This window comes from Pan paniscus, chromosome 9, assembly GCF_029289425.2.
Source record: "Pan paniscus chromosome 9, NHGRI_mPanPan1-v2.0_pri, whole genome shotgun sequence".
Lineage (NCBI taxonomy): Eukaryota > Metazoa > Chordata > Mammalia > Primates > Hominidae > Pan > Pan paniscus.
Genome location: NC_073258.2, coordinates 44,460,267 through 44,480,820, shown reverse-complemented (window position 1 = coordinate 44,480,820; position 20,554 = coordinate 44,460,267). Strand labels below are relative to the sequence as shown.

General features: G+C 37.0%; 1 long non-coding RNA gene across 1 annotated transcript in view; it reads left to right on the top strand.

Moving 5' to 3' along the window:
* The first annotated feature begins 1,059 nt into the window (after positions 1-1,059).
* Positions 1,060-20,554, top strand: part of LOC130540593 (uncharacterized) — a 67,395-nt gene continuing 47,900 nt past the window's right edge. The window contains exons 1-4 of the long non-coding RNA XR_008954587.2: positions 1,060-1,196; positions 13,698-13,768; positions 14,999-15,114; positions 16,670-16,736. This is a non-coding gene — a long non-coding RNA (uncharacterized LOC130540593). The remainder of the gene's footprint in view (positions 1,197-13,697; positions 13,769-14,998; positions 15,115-16,669; positions 16,737-20,554) is intronic.

The window sequence follows — 20,554 nt, the reverse complement described above, 5'->3', positions numbered from 1 at the left end:
ATAATAACCAAAGGTAGAAAAACCCAAATGTCGATCAATGGATAAACACAAAAAATGTGTTTTTTTGTATTTTTATATATATGGAAAGAAATATAAATTATATATGCATTTTATATATGTGCTTTATTTATATTATAAATATGTATATGTGTACAAAATATCACATATTGTATGTTTTTATTTATATAAAATATTGATAATAGGTGACTTCATATAGACAGAAAAGAGAGGTTGAGTGTTATATTAGTTCATTTTCATGCTGCTGATAAAGACATACCTGAGACTAGGTAATTTACAAAAGAACTAGGTTTAATTGTACTTACAGTTCCACATGGCTGCAGAAGCCTCATAATCATGGTGGAAGGCAAGAAAGAGCAAGTCACATCTTACATGGATGGCAGCAGACAAAGAGATGGGGTTTTGTCATGTTGATCAGGCTGATCTTGAACTCTGGCCTCAAGTGATCTGCCTGCCTTAGCCTCCCAAAGTGCTGTGATTACAGGCTTTAGCCACCTCACCTGACCAGATGGTTCTTTAAGATAGCAATAACATATAACAAGTGATGGCTGCTTTTTCCTGGAGTCTTTGCCCTCTGGCTCTCTGCTAATAACCCTGTAAACCTTACCCTGTGAGCTTGTTCAGCTCTGTACTACTACATATGCCATGTCTCACATTGTCTCTTTCTGCATAGCATGACCATATAATGTATTATCCATGCTGAGATAATTTTGAGAGTAAAGGGACTTTCTTATTAAGCAAACTTGGACAATAGACATAAACCTGGACTATTCTGGGCAAACTGGAATATGAGGTCTTCTGGTTTTGAAGATGTGGACAAGGATTGTATCAAGGTTTTCATTGATCTAATTTTACAAAAGCCAGTAGTTCTGAACTTGTGACTCCCATGGGGAGGCAGTCAAGTTCAGGTTTTAAGACCTGAATCACAGGATTTGATGCAAAAGGCTTGTGATTCCTGCTGCATTGTCAGGAGTTCCGAAAATTTGCCGTTGGTCAAAACCAGGCTCAGTATCCAGGTTACTGGCAACAGAATGCCCTACTGATTGTGATGTTGCACACTGAATGCAGATTTTTTTTTTTCCTCAGATGATCATACCCACTTTGCTTCACTTTCATGTCCAGAGCTGCTTAGACTGATTTTTGCAAAGTGCACAGGCATTTTCATGCTGAGGATAAAGGTATTTTGATATTTAGACAGGTACTTAGACAAAAATTAGCTGGGTGTGGTGGTGCACACGTGTATTCCCAGCTACTCGGGAGGCTGAGGCTGGAGAATCACTTGAAACCAGGAGGTGGAGGTTGCGGTGAGCCAAGATCACGCCACTGCACTCCAGCCTGGCAACAGAGCAAGACTCTGTCTTAAAAAATAAAAAATAAAAAGAATAAGGAAATATGCCTAAAAATGACATGCACAGTCTTAAGCAAATTAGTTCCCCTTTTAGTCGTCTCACTTCCTTATCTGTAAAAATAGAAAACTATAGCTACAAGTCTTTGGTAAGCATCAAAGGAAACCACGTAGGTAGAATTGGGTGTAATGCTAATTATTTTACAATCAGATCTATCAGATTGGGCTGGATAAAATATTCCCTCTGCCATTCACAAAGTATGTTACTTTATATACATTATCTCACTAATATTAGGTTAAATTCTTCCTTCTTCCTTCTTCAAACAGTGACGGCTGCTAAAAAGGGTTGGAAGAAAATTTCTTAAAGCTTACATAGCAGAATAAATGTCTGAGAATAGGTAAGAGAAAGAGTTGGGGGGAAAATAAAAGATTAGTGAGAGGTATTTGTCATCTAGCTATTGATACATTATCAAGCCTTGTGATAGTCAATGTGCTATTGGTAGAGGGACAGATCAACATGTCACCGGAACCTGAAAGATAATTCAGATCATGTATCTGTGTATATAAGAAGGTAGTATATGTAAAATTAAGAGTCCAATCAAATAAGTGGGATAGGATGCAATATTTAGTAAGTGGTGATGACATACTGGATAAAAATAAAATTCAACATCGGTTTTAATGTATACAAAATAAATTCCAAAAGGAATAAAAAATTAAAAGAACAAAAGAGCAACAAAAAACTTGCAAGAAAATCTAGTAGAAATTAACCAAATCTGCATACTCTGGAGTAATAAGATTAAAGATAAAGATGAAAAATTAAGAATAATTTAATGAGGAAAAATTTTCAGATATAAAGACAGTAGTCAAAGATTTGGAACAAATATATTTCTGATAACAAAAATATTTTACCTATCATATACAAATAGTTCCTATAAACTGACAAAAAGATAGCCAAATAGAAAAATAGATAAAATATATCAATAGGAAAATCCTTAAAAAAAACCTAATGACATATAAATATAGACAAGGTATTCAAAAATCAGTTAAAGTATAGCCAACTTCAAAAAGAATCATAATATCTATTTCTGTTATGATTGTAAGAAAAAATATTTTCACACACTGCTAAAATAAGTTAGAGTCTTTTCATCCTTCAGAAAAGCAAACTGGCAAAGTCTATCAGATTTTATATTGGATACATGTCTTAGTCAATTTGTGCTGTTATAACAGAACACCTCAGACTGAGTCACTTATAAAGAATATAAATTTATTTTCCCACGGTTCTGGTGGTTGGGAAGTCCCAGATCAATGTATTAATACCAGCAGGTTTGGTTGCCTGGTGAGGGCTCATTCTCTGCTTCCAAGATGCTGCCTTGACACTTTATCCTCTGGAGGGTAGGAACACTGTGTCTTCACATGGCAAAATGCAGAAGGGCAAACGATAGCCTAATGCTTTGTGGGGCTTATAAGGGTTTTAATCCCATCAATGAAGGAGGAACAACCATGACCTCTTACAGGCACCAGCTTTTAATATTAACACATTGGCAATACCTGATTTTGGAGGGCACATATTCAAACTATAGCCATACTCATCTTGACCCAACAATCCCATTTCTGTAAATCTATTGCAAATAAACAAATCTACAGTATGTAAAGACACATTTATAAGCATATTTATTATACCATTGTTTATAGTGGAAACAAAGCAAGAATAAAGTGAATGCCTATCAATAGAGGAATGCAATAATGAATTCATTGGGAAATATTTAGCCAATAAAATAGATTAATTTGAGATATATTATTTAGATTTGGAGAAATTTCCATAAGATAGCATTGAGAAAAACAATGTAATATTAAACTATATAAACTATGATTCTATTTTCATAAAAAAGATAAAAAATTCATATGTATGCATATGTGTTTATGTACTATGTTTTATTGAACCTAAGGTATCATTGATTGCAAAACCCACTATCATTTCATATAAGAAAACATGCTGAGATTAAACCATAACAGAAGGTTTTCACTGGGGGGTGGAGGGGGACAGGGTCCTGCTTTGTCACCCAGTGTGGAGTGCAGTGGTGCAATCATGGCTCACTGCAACCTTCATTTCCTGGGCTCGAGCAATCCTCCTATTTCAGCCTCTCGAGTAGCTTGGACCACAGGCATGCACCAGCATGCCCATGTAATTTTTGTAGTTTTTGTAGAGATGCGGTTTCATCATATTGCCCAGGCTGGTCTTGAACTGGAAGACTTTTTTATAACTTAAAAAATTAACTCTCATTTGAAGTGCTCATTTAGATTCTACTAAGTATCGAAGCTTATCTTATATAACTTTATTCATACCTAAAAATGAACATGTAAAAAAAAATTGATCAAATTTCATTAAAACTTATTCATATCCATGGCAGAACTCTTCTGAGTCCCTTTTCAGCTTGATGTCCTAGATATTTTAGGTTTCTATAGAATGTCTTCTGAAATCAAGATCACTGAGGTTTCTTTATTACTTTTTTTTTTTTTGAGATGGGGGTCTCACTCTATCACCCAGGCTGGAGTGCAGTGGCGCAATCTAGGCTCACTGCAACCTCTGCCTCCTGAGTTCAAGCGATTCTCCTGCCTCAGCCTCCCAAGTAGCTGGGACTACAGGCATGTGCCACCACACCCGGCGAATTTTTTATATTTTTAGTAGAGACGAGGTTTCACTCCGTTAGCCAGGATGGTCTCAATGTCCTGACCTCGTGATCATCCCGTCTCGGCCTCCCAAAATGCTGGGATTACAAGTGTGAGCTACCGTGCCTGGCCCACTGATGTTTCTTAAATGAGAATTCCAGCTATGTCTACAGGCTTTAAAGATGTACAGGCATATGTATGTAATCATATGATCATGGAAAAAACTATGGTATATAAGCCTAACATGCGGTATCTATTATGGGGATGGTATATCTAAAAGAAAAAACATATTGCACTTAAAACACACAGTCATATAATATGTATAATATGATACCTTTTTGCATGACTATGATACTGTATTTGTGTATTCATAGATACAGATTTTTAAAACATATTCTTATGCAAGGAAGGAAAACGTGTCGGTGAATGACTTCATATTTCTATTGTGACTTCTATGTGCTCTGCACGGTTGCTGGAGTTCAGAAAACATTGGAAAGAGTTAAATGAGAATGCATATGAGGTAGTTACGATAACTATTAGTGTTATTATATCATAGTGTATGACAAGTAAGATAATGTTTATCATATTGTGTATTGTTTTCCTTTCCTTCCTAGACACTTTTCCATTCCTACACCATTTCTCATAGGATTGCTGATAACATTGCTGGTATTCAAAATTGGTTGACTGAATGATGAATAACAGAAGTTGGCTGGAATTAACATTTCCTAGGGTGAACTTTGTAAAATGTCAGTCATTCAAGATATACAGTGGAAAAATGGTTCCATGAATTTAGCTTGAGGAAAACTATAAAATTACAATTTTTTTCTGAAGATTCAGATTGATTTATGGAATCTGCAGTAAAATATTTTGTTGTACTGGTTGTTTTCTATAACACTTGATGGAGGAAAGTGTGTTGTGTGTGTAAAACATATTATCATCCTCTAGAATTTGTGTTCTACAGAGCAAAGAGAAAGTGGTTTAGAAACACTTGTTTTGATTCCTAACAGGAACTGAAAAGGTGTGGACACATCACTTCATACATCTCTAGCGCAGACAGCTATAATTCCTTTTGATATTTTAGCACAATGATTTAGGAGGGAATTAGTGTACATTCTTAAAAAGCAGCTTTTTCTCCTTTGTTTCATCTTGACATGGGGAACATAGTAATTGAAAAAAATGGAGACCATGATGTCAGTAATAAGGAATGCATGCATTTATATCCATGCTACAAAGCCCTAACATGAATTTCTGCTGTTACTTTTATTATTTTTAAGAAGACTCAGAGATTCATTTGGTGATCCTGGGAAGAGTGAATTGTATTGCAGACCCGGCATGAATGACCCTCTCAGGAAAACATCTGTAGTGGTTTTAAAGTCTCGACCTTTTAAAAGACAATTAAGCTCTATTGGAAAGAAGGAATAGTATAATCATCCTTTGTAATAAAGAATGAAAACTTTCCAGAGATAAGGTAGAGGACATACTGGGAACTTTTCACAAATGGGCGTGTCTTAATTCAGAGGTCTATGTCCACTGGAAGCCATCAAGCTCTCTTGACTGAGAAAGGGAGTAGAAGGCACTACTTTGCTTTTGAATTGAGGGCAGGATATGGAGGCCACATTGGACATAACTCCTAGGGAGACTTAGGTGGATAGCTGTGTTGAGGATGAAAATTGGAGTTGAAGTACTGAGCAGATTTCCATGCTCAGTCTCAAATGATTGACATCACTTTTCTTCAATGTTCAGGAGGTCTAATCTAAAAAGACTGACATTTTGTTTGTTTGTCTGTTTGTTTTTGAGATGGAGTCTCACTCTTGTCACCCAGGCTGGAGTGCAATACCGGGATCTCGGTTCACTGCAACCTCCACCTCCCGGGTTCAAACAATTCTCATGCATCAGCCTTTTGAGTAGCTGGGATTACAGGTGCCTGCCACCATGCCCAGCTAATTTTTGTACTTTTAGTAGAGATGTGGTTTTGCCATGTTGGCCAGGCTGGCCTTGAACTCCTGACCTCAGGTGATCCTCCCGCCTCAGCCTCCCAAAGTGCTGGGATTACAGGCGTGAGCCACTGCACCTGGCCAAAGACTGACTTTTAATGGCAATGATGTGGCAGGAAGAGAAACAGAAGCAATAACAAATCAGTAAAACAATTATAGTCCAGGACTTTCCCTGTTTTGTCCTAGGAATAGAATCCATTTTGCATAAATCTTTATTTTTTGATTTTTTGGTTTGTTTTCTCAACAACAGTGGTGAGAAGTCCAGTCCCCTCTAAAAGAACAGTACTGAACTTGCTACTATTCCAGTTGAGGTTTTGACCTTTTAATAATCAGCTTTAGTAATAAAGGGCATGAGATATACTTCTACTCCATATATAGTGTAGTATTTCATATAGAAGTAGTTCTCATAGTGGTTTTAGACTGAAATGACCTAGGCAAATGGATTAAAATCAGACTCCTCAGGCTTTTTTTTTTTTTAATCTCCTAGAAATGCTAATTCAATAGAGGGTAGAAAATCTCATTTTACTTTATTTTATTTTTATTTTATTTTATTTTAGACAGGGTCTCACTCTGTCACCCAGGCTGGAGTGTAGTGGCATGATCTCGGCTCACTGCAACCTCTGCCTCCTGGGCTTAAATGATTCTTGTGCCTCAGCCTTCTGAGTAGTTGGAATTGCAGGCACGCACCACCACATCTGGCTAGTTTTTGTGTTTTTAATAGAGACGAAGTTTCACCATGTTGCACAGGATGGTCTGGAACTACTTAACTCAGGCGATCCACCCACCTCGGCCTCCCAAAGTGCTGGGATTATAGGCGTGAGCCACCGTGCCTGGCCAGAATCTTCATTTTTTAATAAGCTTCCATGATGAGGATGAAGTAGTCGATCAGGGGACAGAATTTAGAAAAGACAGTTGATATGGTTTGTATTTGTGTTTCTGCCCAAATCTCATGTTGAATTCGAATTCCCAGTGTTGGAGGAGGGGCCTGATGCAAGATGATCAGATCATGATGGCAGATTTCCGCGTTGCTGTTCTCATGATAAGGAGTGAGTTCTTATGACATCTGGTTGTTTAAAAGTGTGTAGCACCTTCCCCTTCTCTCTCTCTCTTCCTTCATTTCCCACCATGTGAGAATGAGACTTGCCTGCTTTCCCTTGGCCTTCCGCAATGATTGTAAGTTTCCTGAGGCCTCCCCAGCCATGCTTTCTATACAGCCTGTGGAACTGTGAGTCAATTAAACCTCTTCTTCTTTATAAATTACCCAGTCTCAGGCAGTTCTTTATCGCAATGTGAGAACATACTAATACAACAGCTCTACGCCATTAATTGTTTGAAATGGGGGTATAAATGGAACATGGTGATTCTTCATAATTACTTTTGCAAGCCTAATGGTGATAAACCTGAGATGTAAAAAGTTAGAGGGAATCCTATGGTTTCTGAAATGAGTGATTACCATTATCATATGTAATATTAGACTATATTCAAAGTTAAGATTATCATGTTCTCCAGAGAGTGTAAAATTATCTATGAAACCAGTCTAAGTTGAAAAAAGATTGAGAAGCAATTAATAAGTAGTTAGTTGTTTATCTGTAATATGTCTGGACTGAGAGGAATCCAAGTATAGCGAAAATAATTAGACTTCAAAATAAAAAAGGCTTGAGTTCATGTTACGACTCCAACACTTCCTACATATGTGATCATAGACAAATTACTTCACCTCCTTGAATTTGGTTTGCACATTTGTAAAATGAAGAAGACAAGATCTACCTACAGAGGCTGCTGTGAGGATTGTATAAAACTAAGTGATGCCGCAAATGCCAAGAAATTGAATCTTTCTTGTTTATTACTGAACCCCCAACCCAAGCACCATGCTGAGCGTGTAATAGGGGCTGAAAACCTCCACCTTCTAATTAATATAATTTAGAGGTAGAAGATTGTACTCTCAGCTATCAAAACAGCATCAATTTCACTCTGTAATTAAATGTTTTCTCCTTCTCTGGTTTGAAGATACCATAATATATTTTTTTTTAATTTCTGTATGTGCTCTCTTAACCACTCACCCATTTATCCATGGAGCATAAACACAGTCAAGTAAATGTTAAAATGTAAACCTCTGTAGTACTAAAGAGAATTATGTCACTCATGTTTTCAGCTTACTGTGCACGTTTTTCTGCTTAATAATGAAATGGGAATTGAAATGAAAATTACCAAAACAAAATCAATGCTTCTTCCCCTTCGTCCCCACTCTCTGTAAACCACGGTTCAATATATACATATCAATTGAACAGTGGTATATGTAAATATATATACTTATATTTTATATATATATATATAAATACACACACACACACGAATCAATAAATACTTCAGGTTAATACCATTCTTTAGTAATTGGGATCAGAAAGCTAACAGAAAATAATTAAAATAATTGCTTCCTTGCTTTTTCCTGCCTTGGAAGTTGACATATCAATATGACTAAAATATTAGGGAAATCCCAGAATGCGAAGAGAAAACACTGACAGTTTTTAACTCGATATGTATATCTGTATGCATATCTATGTCATTATCTATACAAATAACATCTATATATTTTGAGTTAGAGATTTAAATACTCTTTAATAATAACAGTAGCTAATACGAGTATTTAATATTGAATAACATTAAGGACAATTGTAGGCCCTAAAAATCTATGAATATCAGTACTTTTGTGTGTTTTTAGTGGTACTAAACACAAGGTTTCCTTAGATTCTTTAACCTTTAGTTAGGTTAGAGCATTATGTTTAGGTAAGAGTTTTTATGGATTCTATGTTTCCTTCAACCACTTACACATAGTTAACGCTCTGAAAACAAATTTTTAAAAATAGGGGAAAAAGAACAGTTAATGGCTATAAATGGTTCTCAAAAAATTGTTCAGCTTTTTAGTTATGTCACTTGAGTAAATCATGTTATCACCTTATCTCTTTGAGACTTAGTTCCTTTATCTACTTATGTTTACCTAAAATAATGCTATCTGTGTTATTCTAATGTTAAACCAGTTCACTTAAAATCATCAGGTTTTAATTGAGCCTTAAAAATGTCTCAAGCTCTAAACTATGGGTGACAAATATATGGATTAGAAATTCTCTACACACTAGGTGCTAAAAACTGTTTGTGTGAGTAGTAAATTAGTAGAAGCACAGAAGATATGAGGAGTGGTGTCTGTTTTAGTATAAGTTACAAAATAGGACAAAAAAAAATCCCCTTTTATTGATCCCGGCACAATGAAACTGCATCTCCTTTTGTGTCTCCAATTATATATATATATATATATATATATATATATATATATATATATATATATATATATCTCATACACACACACACACACACACACACACACACACACACACAGTTTTTAGCATCCAGTGTGTAGAGAATTTCTAATCCATATATTTGTCACCCATAGTTTAGTGCTTGAGACATTTTTAAGGCTCAATGAAAATCTGATGATTTTAAGTGAACTGGGTTGACAGAATAACACAGATAACATTATTTTATGTAAACATAAGTAGATAAAAGAACTAAATCCCAATAAGATAAGGTGATAACATGATTTACTCAAATAACTTAACTAAAAAAAAAATCTGGGTGTCAGAGGGGAGTTATCTATACCTGGAATTTATTGGAATCTCAAACTGAACCTTCCAGATCTACCTAGTGGGCACCTGAGAAGTAGCTCTCTCTCAAAATTGAAGCCCTTGCTTATAGAGGAAAGAGTTTGGGCTTTTGAGTCAGACATGGGTTCTGGGACTCACTGCAGTATTTACTCTCTGTAGGATATTGGGTAAGTATCTTAGCCAATTTGATTTCTAGCTTCCTCAACTAGAAAATAGGGCTAACGATATTTCATAGATGTGTTGGGCAGATTAAATAAGCTAATGTATGTATTTTACTCTTTTCCTGAGTCATCGCAGTAGGTATGCAGAAAAGAAATAGCATTTCTAAATTAAAAGTTCTTTAGGCTTAACAAAACCATACCATTTAGTAACAAATTCTTCCAGTTAGGCTTACTGAGAAGCCTAAAGTTAGAATGCTAGAGACCATTTGCCCTGAAATTAAAAAGCATCTTCTATTTCCAAAAGGATGGGCAATCCCTCATTCTCAAACTTCCATTCAACTGCCCATTATCTGCCAATTAACATAGGCCCTGGGGGTCAGAGCCCATCTAATCTGCCTGGTTTTACTGCTGCTTACACCCATGATTCCCAAGGTGTGTGCTGAGGCACATTGAGATGCTACACCAAATTCCAGGGACACACTGGGACATTTTAACTTGTTAGGAAAACCAAGTGATACTCATTTCTGACAGGCACAGTGTGAATTGCTAGTTTGCTTTACATTCGCTTCAATGCTGTCATATCTTTGGGAAGCTGAGTTTTCAGCAGTTGCTGGGATAAAAATGAAACCCCATGTTTCAATGTGAAACAGGAAATGAGGAGGGCAGTTTCTGACCTCATTGCAAGCTTTGAAAAGGTGGGCAGTGCCCCACACGTGCATACCTCCCATTAGCAATCACCACTTGTGGTCATTTAAGAAAGAAGAACATCAATTTTTCTTGGAAATTATATGCATTACTTTTTCAGAGAGCTATAAGTTGTTAAGAAACAAATACTTGTTAAGTTTTTTGGATAAAACTACCTAATAAATGAAACAGTTGTGTATTTAACATGATTCTTCACATGTAATTTGTGACCTACCCACACCAAAATCTCCTGGAAAACTTATGAATACTCCTGAAACTTAATTTCTGAAATCTACTTTATAAATAAATCATCTAGTTATTCTTATATATGTTAACATTGAAAAACCGCTCACCTAAATTCACATTTTTGTTCAACATTCCAGGTTATATCGTATTTACTTTTCAGCCAAAACTCTTTTCTTTGAAATACCTGTTTGCATTTTTAGACCTCAATACCACCTACAGCTGAAGAAATACCACCCGGCCCTGTTTCACCTTTTGTCTTTAAAGCAATAGGAGCCACAGAAAAATAGCCAGGAGGCTAAAGGCTGGAAGTCTAGTCCTCCCTGTTATCATTGTTTATGGGAACAGCCAGGTAGTATTGATTTGTCACCTGGTGATGTTAATTACCAGCCAAGCATTCAGATTGTTACTTTTTTCTCCGCTCTCAGCTTGATCCCTGAAGTTTCAGCATGGAGTTGGGAAACATTTAATGGAAAGTTAATCAGCCAAATCCTCCCAGTTTAGAAGTTACTCTCTGGCCCTGGCCCATGCTTGGAACACTGGGGTGTCCATGTAAGGTGGGGAAGCAATTATTTACTGAATGCTTCCCAGGGGGCCCCAAAGGGGTAATGACCCTCAACAGGGGCCTTCTGGAGTCCCTTATTTACCACAGAGAGAATGTCCTGACTCATTATGTTTTTAAAGATTTGTTTATTTTTGTCAAGGAGAGAAACAAATAAGCAAAGAGGTGCTTGCTTCTGAGGTGCCAACAAGGAACATTTTTGTTTGTTTTTTAAGTAGCAGCATCCTGTCTGTATTAGAAGATGTGTGTGAGAGAGACTCCGGTAATCTAGATTTGATTTGCATGTTAACTTTTCTGCTTTCAATCAATAACTGCTTAATAAAGTCTCTGGCTAAGCATCCTGAAATCGATTTTCTAAGATAATTTGCATTTAATAATTTGAAGTGCTTTGCACAACAGCCAGTATTTAAGGGGAAGAAACAGAAGGTGGTGTGATTGCCATACAGAGAAGGTTCAAGCTGTGTTGTGGATAATGGTGGTCTCTGTTGGAGATGACAGAGTTCACAGATCTGGGTCATTAGGCTACTGGGAGATGGTTTCACATGGTGAGAAGAGTTAAGCTCTGGGGACTACCTGGTCTTGAGATCCCCCTCTGTTCTCAGACACATCAATTTTCCTCCATTTACCTTAGAATCTTGTATCTATAAATTAGACATAATACCCACTACACAAGGTGTTGATTCTTTTCTGAATATTCCAAAATATATCCCTATCCCCCATCCCAGATAATTTACCTTCTTTATTGTGGACCACCCTTATTTCTTACTGAGGAATCCTTTGTTTCTGGCCCTCACTTACTTCTTGCAGTTGTACCCTTCCTCAATCCATTTTCAATGCTATAACAGAATATAATTTTGTGAAAATTAAAAATGTATATATATATATATATATATATTTGTACTTTCCTGGCTCAAAAGCTTGTAATAGTTCTTCTGTACCTTAGGATTATGGGACTGCTGTGAGTCCAGTCCCTGCCAGCCTAATCTCTCACAGCTCCTCACGTAAGCTCTACCTTCCATCCCCACCAACATTCTGTGTCTTTCTCAGGTTTGCCAATCAAACCTCTAAGACAAGCATTCACATTAGCTGTTTTCTGTTTCTGGAAATCTCATCTACTGCTTGTCATCTGAGTATTTGCTTCTCATTATTTTGGGTTCAGAATAAAATTACTTCTTTCAAAAATTGTATCTTGTCCATGGAGATTTTAAGTGTTCTTTCACGGACTCCTATATTCTTTTACAGAGAGTTTCTCAATATAATTTCTACGTTAGACCTCCCCAGGCAGCACTGTAATTATCTTTCTTACACTCCGTGAAGTCTGGGACCAGCTCTGTGTTGTGCTTAATAAAAGACAGATTTGGTCAGAATTTTTATCTGTAAATAGGGGGTACATTTCAATAAGATTGTTGTATGAAATAAATAAGTTACTAAATGAAACATATCTGCAACAGACACTCAATAAATTTGTTTCCCATATATACTTGCAATGTGGGTTATCAGCTTATGTTTGAGCAATTCATTCACTCATTCAACAAATGTATGAAGTGCCAGCATATATTAGGTAGTGTTTCAGGCCCTGGAGACCCAGAAACAAGAAAACACACCTCTCTTCCAAGAGAATCATATAATAGTAGAATGTGTATACACCAGGAGTTTGAGTCTTTGTGGCTGATTTTTGTCAAGTTGTATGAACTACCTTTTGGCATTGAGGAAGCTAAATTTCACAGTTAAATATGGTCCTGAAATTAAAATATCTACTTGGGAACATAGCCACATTATCAGATATGTTGAATCTTCCTGAAAACCCTTTGGACCATATCTTACCAAATCAATGAGTACAATCAAAATTGGGCTGAGAAATATGTGCGAGTTCTGTCAGGAGAACTGGCCTATCTGTAAAGGGCTCGTGCATTCTGATGGACTCTCTTGTGTTGGGTATATGTTATGCATTGAATATTTGTGTCCCCCCAAAATTCATATATTGAAATGCTAACCCCCAATGTGCTGGTATTAGGAGGTGGGGACTTTGGGAGTTAATTCATTAATGAACGTGGAACACTAATGAATTAGATTAGGTCCTCATAAGAAGAGACAGGAGAAGATGCTCTTTGTCTCTGCTCGCTGCCATATGAGGCCACAATGAGAAGATGGGCATTTGCAAACCAGGAAGCCAGCCTGCAACAGACGCCGGATCTGCTGGCACCTTTATCTTGGACTTCCAGCCTCCACAACTGTGAGAAATTACATTTCTGTTGTTGAAACTACCCAGTCTGTGACTATTTGTTAAAGCAGCTCAAACTAAGACACTACACATTGAGAAATAGAAGAAGGAAAAGGAAAACAGAGATGCAATTCTGTTCTTTGGAGGACCATGATCGCTTGTCTGGACCCAGAAAATATTTCCCATTTGCTGCACAGATGCCGTCTCATCCTTCCAGGTAGGTAATGATCACTGATTTTCTTTCTGTGATTCACATTCAGGGAATGGAATTATCACTTAATCCACAAGGTTTAATAACTCCTGGGTACTAGTTACTGTGACAGGGGCTGGAGGTAACTGGTGAATAAGACCACACAGGTTTTTTTCCTTCATAAAGCTTTCAGTTCAACACAAGATGCTAACATTTTAAAAGATAATTTATATAATATACATTTAACTAAAACTATAATAAATGCAGTGGCAGAAAACTGCAAGGTGCTAAGAAAAAACAAAACACACACATAATCACAATCTCACATATTCTGTGTAAAGAAAGACTGATGTATTTATTTGAGGAACCTCATTTAAGAGGTGAAAGTAAATGCTGAAAAACATTACACTGGCAACAGAAGTGTTAGAGACTGGGAGACTATGCAGTAGAGACCTTACAGTCAATGGTTCATAAACTAGAAAAAGCTGGAAGCATTTGAGAAACAAAAAAATAAGGCCAGGGTGTCATAAGGGTAGAGACAAATTAGGAAATTGGTTCAGATGAGGCAGGCAGGAAAGGCAGGAGTCAGCTCATGCTGAGCTAGGTCACGTTCATTTTTTTAGGCACTATGCTAAGTGCTTTACAGACACTACCCAATTTAATTATCATAGCACCTTGTACGTATTAATATCATTCTCTGAGAGTTGAAGGAACCAAAATTGGGACAACTAATGTGACTTGTCTGAGGTCTTTCCGCTAGGAAATGAGAGACTGGAATTCAAATCAAAGCCTACCTGACTGTGAAATCTATAATAATAATAATTAATATTAAACTGTATTATACTGCCTCCATGCATATCAGACATTAATGGTTTTTCACTTGTTCTCAATTTAGCTCCAAGAAGCCAAGGAAAGAACATTCTTTATCCATTCCTCTATCTCACAGACCTCTGCTTTCTCTTCCTTTACCTTATGTGGCTTATTAGAAGGGGCTGCTCTGGAAATGTACAGGAAGGTCATGTCTTCTCTGCCATGAACTTGAATGTCTAGTGCTCCTGAGCCCAAGTGTTCAGGGACAGGATGGGCATTTCACAAGGACAGCAGTCCCACCCACCCCCAGAGACATTGCCATCATTTGGGATTGCAAATTTATGTGTTATGTCTCCCTGAAATGGAATGATTTTGTGTTTTAACACCTCACTGAGGACATTCCATCTGCGTTCCTTTTATATGTTCAAACACAATTTTCTTTTTCAGAGTTCAAGACTTCAGCAGAAAAAAAATCACCTCATTAAAGGAAAATTGTGCCTTATCCCCACTACTCGAAGATGCAACCATCTCCCTGGTCACAGCCACTTTTTTCCTTTTTTTCTGTAAGTACAGGATCCAAAATTTGCACAAATTAAAAAAGCTGCATCTAGAATAATAATTTCTGTAGGATCAGCAAGACTATTCTTCACTGCATTTGTGTTTGAAATTGCAGTCAAACAGTGAATGAACATCCCCCTTCCCTCTGACACAGCCGCTGCAGATTGTGAATTATGGCTGAATACCAAAGTGTTATTTAATGCAGCTGGGAAGGAAAGGTGTGAATGATCGCCCATTACCACTTTATACCCAGAGATCAGTCTCCAAGTTCAAGGCTTTTCTCTTAGCCATGCCGGAAAAAAATTACACAGGCCGCTACTAGCTTTTATAACTCCCTTAGGCAATGCTGGAGCCATAAACATGATGAGAATGAAGTCTTGCCATGTGTATCTAACAGCGCCAAGGAGAGTGGCTACCTCAGTGCTGACTCAGCCCTTGGCTCGTGTTAAAGGTTTAACACATTACCTAGTTGTCTCTTTGGGGATCTCATTCCAGGCAGGGTCAGACTGTGTGTGCATGGTTACTAGTCTCCAGATACATCCGTTATATAACCAAGCTCTCCTGCTGTCATTCTGAGAGGGAAAGAAAGCTTTGCACTAAGCTCAAATGCCAATGATATGGGGCTCATTTCCATGGTCTCTGAGCAAGTAGGTGTCCTCCATAGGCTAAGTCTTACATATCTTCCACGCTCAAATTCACCTTCTATGAGGTTCCCATCTCCAATTTGTTATGGTTTTCAATTTAATCATCTACAATCATCTGTGATGCCGGCCAGTACCACGTGGCCTCACCATCCATAGCTGATTGGTCCACAAATGGACACTTGCCCCAAAGAAAGTCAGTCTGCAGGTCCATGGAGGTGAGCTGTAAAGAAAGCTCTGCCCAACCAGTCCAATGGACACTTGGTGGATCAATCCTCTTCCTGGAGGAATTATATCTTGAAATATATAAAGATAGTTTGGAGATTGGTAGAAGGGCCACAAGTAGATGTGCCAAGATACGTAATGAATAGCTTACTTGGGATAATGACAGAGCACCAGAGTGGGCATTGGCAAACTCTTTCTATGCAGGTAAAGAAGAGCCAGTGAGGTCAAAAGATATATATATATAGAATACAGACTAACCTTTCAGTTGCTAAGCTAGGTTTTTCTCTTTAACTTTTTACTATACATCCTTTCCTGTTTATTATTTTTATAATTCTGATTATGCATCTTTTCTTTTGATTTTCTTACGATTTTATAGGCTTAGAGCTGTGTAACCATCTTCATTTTGATGTGGCCTGGAAGCACAGCTAAGGTCTTGATTATTTCTACAAGATGCCTGCAGTAATTTAGCTGTAAAGTATTTGTTACCATTCAATAAATATTCATTGCTTGGGTTACTGGAGTAACTCTTAATTTTTTGCAACCAAAACAATCTAATTAACCCCAGAAAAAATAAGTGAGAGGATGTAGCCAAACATAACATACCTAGCATAGTGCTTTCACCAAATGGTCTTTAGTGTGGAATTTCTATGTGATGTTTTTTCACTTATGACCCACTTTATTTTTCTTGTAACAGCACTCCATTGTATGTGTGTGTGGTGGGGCAGGGGATAAGGGGAATAATCTCTCTCCAGTATAAGAAGGTAAGTGACTCTACTGGCAAATAGGATTTCTCTACTCTTATATATTTCTAGTGAATCGAGGGACTGAACAAAGCCTGGCACTGGGAAAGACAAACACACAGCTATATGAAAATCATTATGTGAAACAATACATTATAGCAGAATGATCCCTGATTTAGGAATGGAACGTGGATGATAGGGGGATTAGTAATTCTAGATCCAGCTTGGATTCCTTCTTGTCTCCGTGACTCATCTCACATGGGCAGGTCTCTGGTATAAAGGAAAAAGCTCTCTAATTAGGAGCCCTAGAAGCTCTTCTGTAAGAACACCCTGTAAAAAAAGAGAAAGTGTGAAACAAAATTATTTTCATACTATGGGGAGGGAGGAGAGCCCTGGAGGCTTAGAAGAGATATGTAGTAGCCTAAAAAAAGTCAAGGCCCTGGAGAATTTTGCAATGTATGACCATGAACTGACACCTCTAGGCAGTAGAGCAATAGAGTAATGTGGGAGGGAGAGTGTCATGGACAGAAAAATATCACCCAAAGATATCAGAACCTAATGGCTAGAAACTGGAAATGCTAATTTATAAGTAAAAAAGGTATTTTTTTGAGGTTCTTCAAAAAGTTAAATGTAGAACTACCATGATGATTCAACAACCTCACTTCTAGGTATATAGCCAAAGAGATGGAATTAGTATGTCTGAGAGATATCTGCATTCTCATGTTTATTGCAGTGCTATTTACAAAAGCCATATATATATTACAAAAAACATATATAATCAACCTAAGTGTCTAACAGATCAATGGATAAAGAAAATGTTGTATATATACACAACGGAATACTATTAAGCCATAAAAAAATTCTGTATTTGTGGCAACATGGATGAACTGGAGGATATTATTTTAAGTGAAATGTGCCAGGAACATAGACAAATATCACATGATCTTGCTTATATGTGAAATCAGAAGAAGCTGCTCTCATTGAAGTTGAGAGTAGAATAGTGGTTGTCAGAGACTGGGGAGGATGGGGGGAAAGAAGGAATAAGGCAAGATTGGCCAAGGAGAACAAGGTTCCAGTGAGATAGGAGGAATAAATTCTGGTGTTTCACTGCAGAGTAGTATGACTGTAGTTTGTGATTATACTGTATTGTGTATTTCAAAATAGCTAGAAGAGAAGATTTTGAATGTTTTCCCCATAAAGAAATGATTAATGTATGAGGTAATAGATATCTCAAACACTCTGTTTTTTACACAATGTATTCATGTATTAAAACATCACACTATACTTTATACATATATACAGTTATTAAATGTCAAAACCAAATTTTTAAAAAGGTACATGAAAAGGTCTTTGATTAATTGGTATGCATATATGGGTTGATAGGAGAAATGAAACCTAGTGTTAGATAGATCAGTTGGATGACAATAGTTTATGGTAATGTATTATACATTTCAAAATAGCTAGAAGAGAATAATTTAAATGCATAAAGACAAACATTTAAGGTAATGGATATCTCAAGTACACTGATTTGATCTTTACAGATGATATGGATGTTTTAAATTTTCACATGTACCCCAAAACTATATGCATCTGTTATGCATTAACTATTTTTAAAATTTTCACTTTTATTTTTTATATTTTCTAACTTTTAACCTGAGGGGTACACGTGCAGATTTGTTACATAGGTAAACTTGTGTCATATGAGTTTGTTGTACAGCTAATTTCATCACCCAGGTATTATGCCTAGTACACATTACTTATTCTTCCTGATCCTCTTCCTCCTTCCATCCTCCACCCTCTGATAGGCCTCAGTGTGTTTTGTTGCCCTCTATGTGTCCATGTATTCTCATCACTTAGCTTCCACTTTTAAGTGAAAACATGCAGTCTTTGGGGTTTTTTTTATTCTTGTGTTAGTTTGCTAAGGATAATGGCCTCCAGCTCCATCCATATCCCTGCAAAGGACATGATCTCATTCTTTGTTACAGCTGCATAGTATTCCATGAGTATATGTATCATATTTTCTTCATCCAGTCTATCACTGATGAGTATTTAGGTTGATTCCATATCTTTGCTATTGTAAATAGTCTTGCAATGAACACATGCATGCATGTGTCTTTATAATAGAATGATTTTTAAAGAATGGGTCTTTGCAGATGCCATTAGGTTAAGCACCTTGAGATACGGCGATTATACTGTATTATCCAGGATGACTTTAAATGCAATCTTCAATGTGAGAGGAAAATGCAGTGTGACCACACAGGCAGAGATTGCAGTGAAGCAGCCACTGACAAATCCACTGGCAGCCACTAGAAGCTGAAAGAGGCTAGGAAACAGCTTCTCCCCTAGCACCTCTGAAGAAGTACAGTCCTACTAATACCTTGATATGACACATTGAAACTGATTTTGGATTTCTGATGTCCAGAACTATGAAAAAATAAATTTCTGTTGTTGTAAGCCTCTAATTTTATTAGAATGTGTTACATAATTATGTAACAAGTAATTATGTAAACATAATACACAGATTACATACATCTGTTATGTATAAACATAATACAACAACTCTAGGAAACTACTAAAACAGAAGAGAACAACCAGAAAGGCAGACAGAATAGGTGGTAGACACTAATGCTAAAGGTTCAACTTTCTGTCCATCCAGGGGACTTTATGTAGCAAAGGGACCTTGTCTTAGACAGAATGGTACAAACTTCCTAATTCTTGGTCTTATTTGAGATTTTCTACTAGTTGAGCAAACATAGCTTTGAGCATAAATATGGGAGAGTTTCTATAAATAAGGTAACAGGTAAAGTACTTTGAGCAATAATGGAACAGTGGGCTACTATTCTTATGTCACCTTCCTAAATTTGGGAGCCTTTTGTTGTTGTTGTTCTTGTTTTTATTTTAATGATGAGTTCATTGATATACAAAAGATTTGTTGACTAGGAAGCAGCTGAAAAACAAAAAAGTAACTTTATGGAGGCTTTCCTAGTGGTCTCTGGCATTTCCCAGGTTAGATGAATAGGATTTCTGAAGATGAAGCCTGCTCATATGTGCCCGGTTCTTTTATGCCCTGGCTTTTTTCCTCCATGCTGCTACTCTTGGCTCTCAAGTCTGCGGTTGGCTACTCCTACTCACTCTTTCTGACTCAGTTTAAAACTTGCCTCTTCATATTGGCCACCCAATCTAAATTAGGACTTTCTTATTCAACTCTGTCACTGAACTATGTTCTACTCCTTCAGCATTAGAACAAAGGACTGCGTGCATTTATCGATGAGACTATTTGCTTGCTGTCTGTCCTCCCTCTACTCTGTGCATATTATGACTCATCCCTCTCCAGTGCATCAATAGAAGTCATTGGTGATGGGATTTGTCTGGTGCTTTGGAATCCCAGTGATTTGTAAAGGAGAGCCAAGTTTTTCATACACTCAGAAGTAAGCCTTCACATTTTTATTTATTACCTTTCAACATAACTCCTTTATAGTCTAGCTTATTGCAGTGACTATAATTTCATCCACCTATTAGAACCACTCTCTTCAGCCCTCAGGCTGCTGGGTTACAGCAGACAGCTCATGGTCTTTATGACAGGAGTTCCCTATGACTTATCCTTTCAAGCCTTACCCCAAGGCAATCACCCAAAAATCTCTGTTTTGTACCCAACTTTTAATTGGAAATGCTCTGTGAAGTCATATTATCTGCAAAAATGTTCCCTGCCCACAATAAAGACTGCTTTCTACATTGCTAAGCAAGAGTCTTTAGCATTTTTGGTGCCTAAAAAAGTGGCTGGCACAGATAAGGAGATCTGTAAATGACTACCAAAAAAGAAAATCAGCTCTCACGTTTAT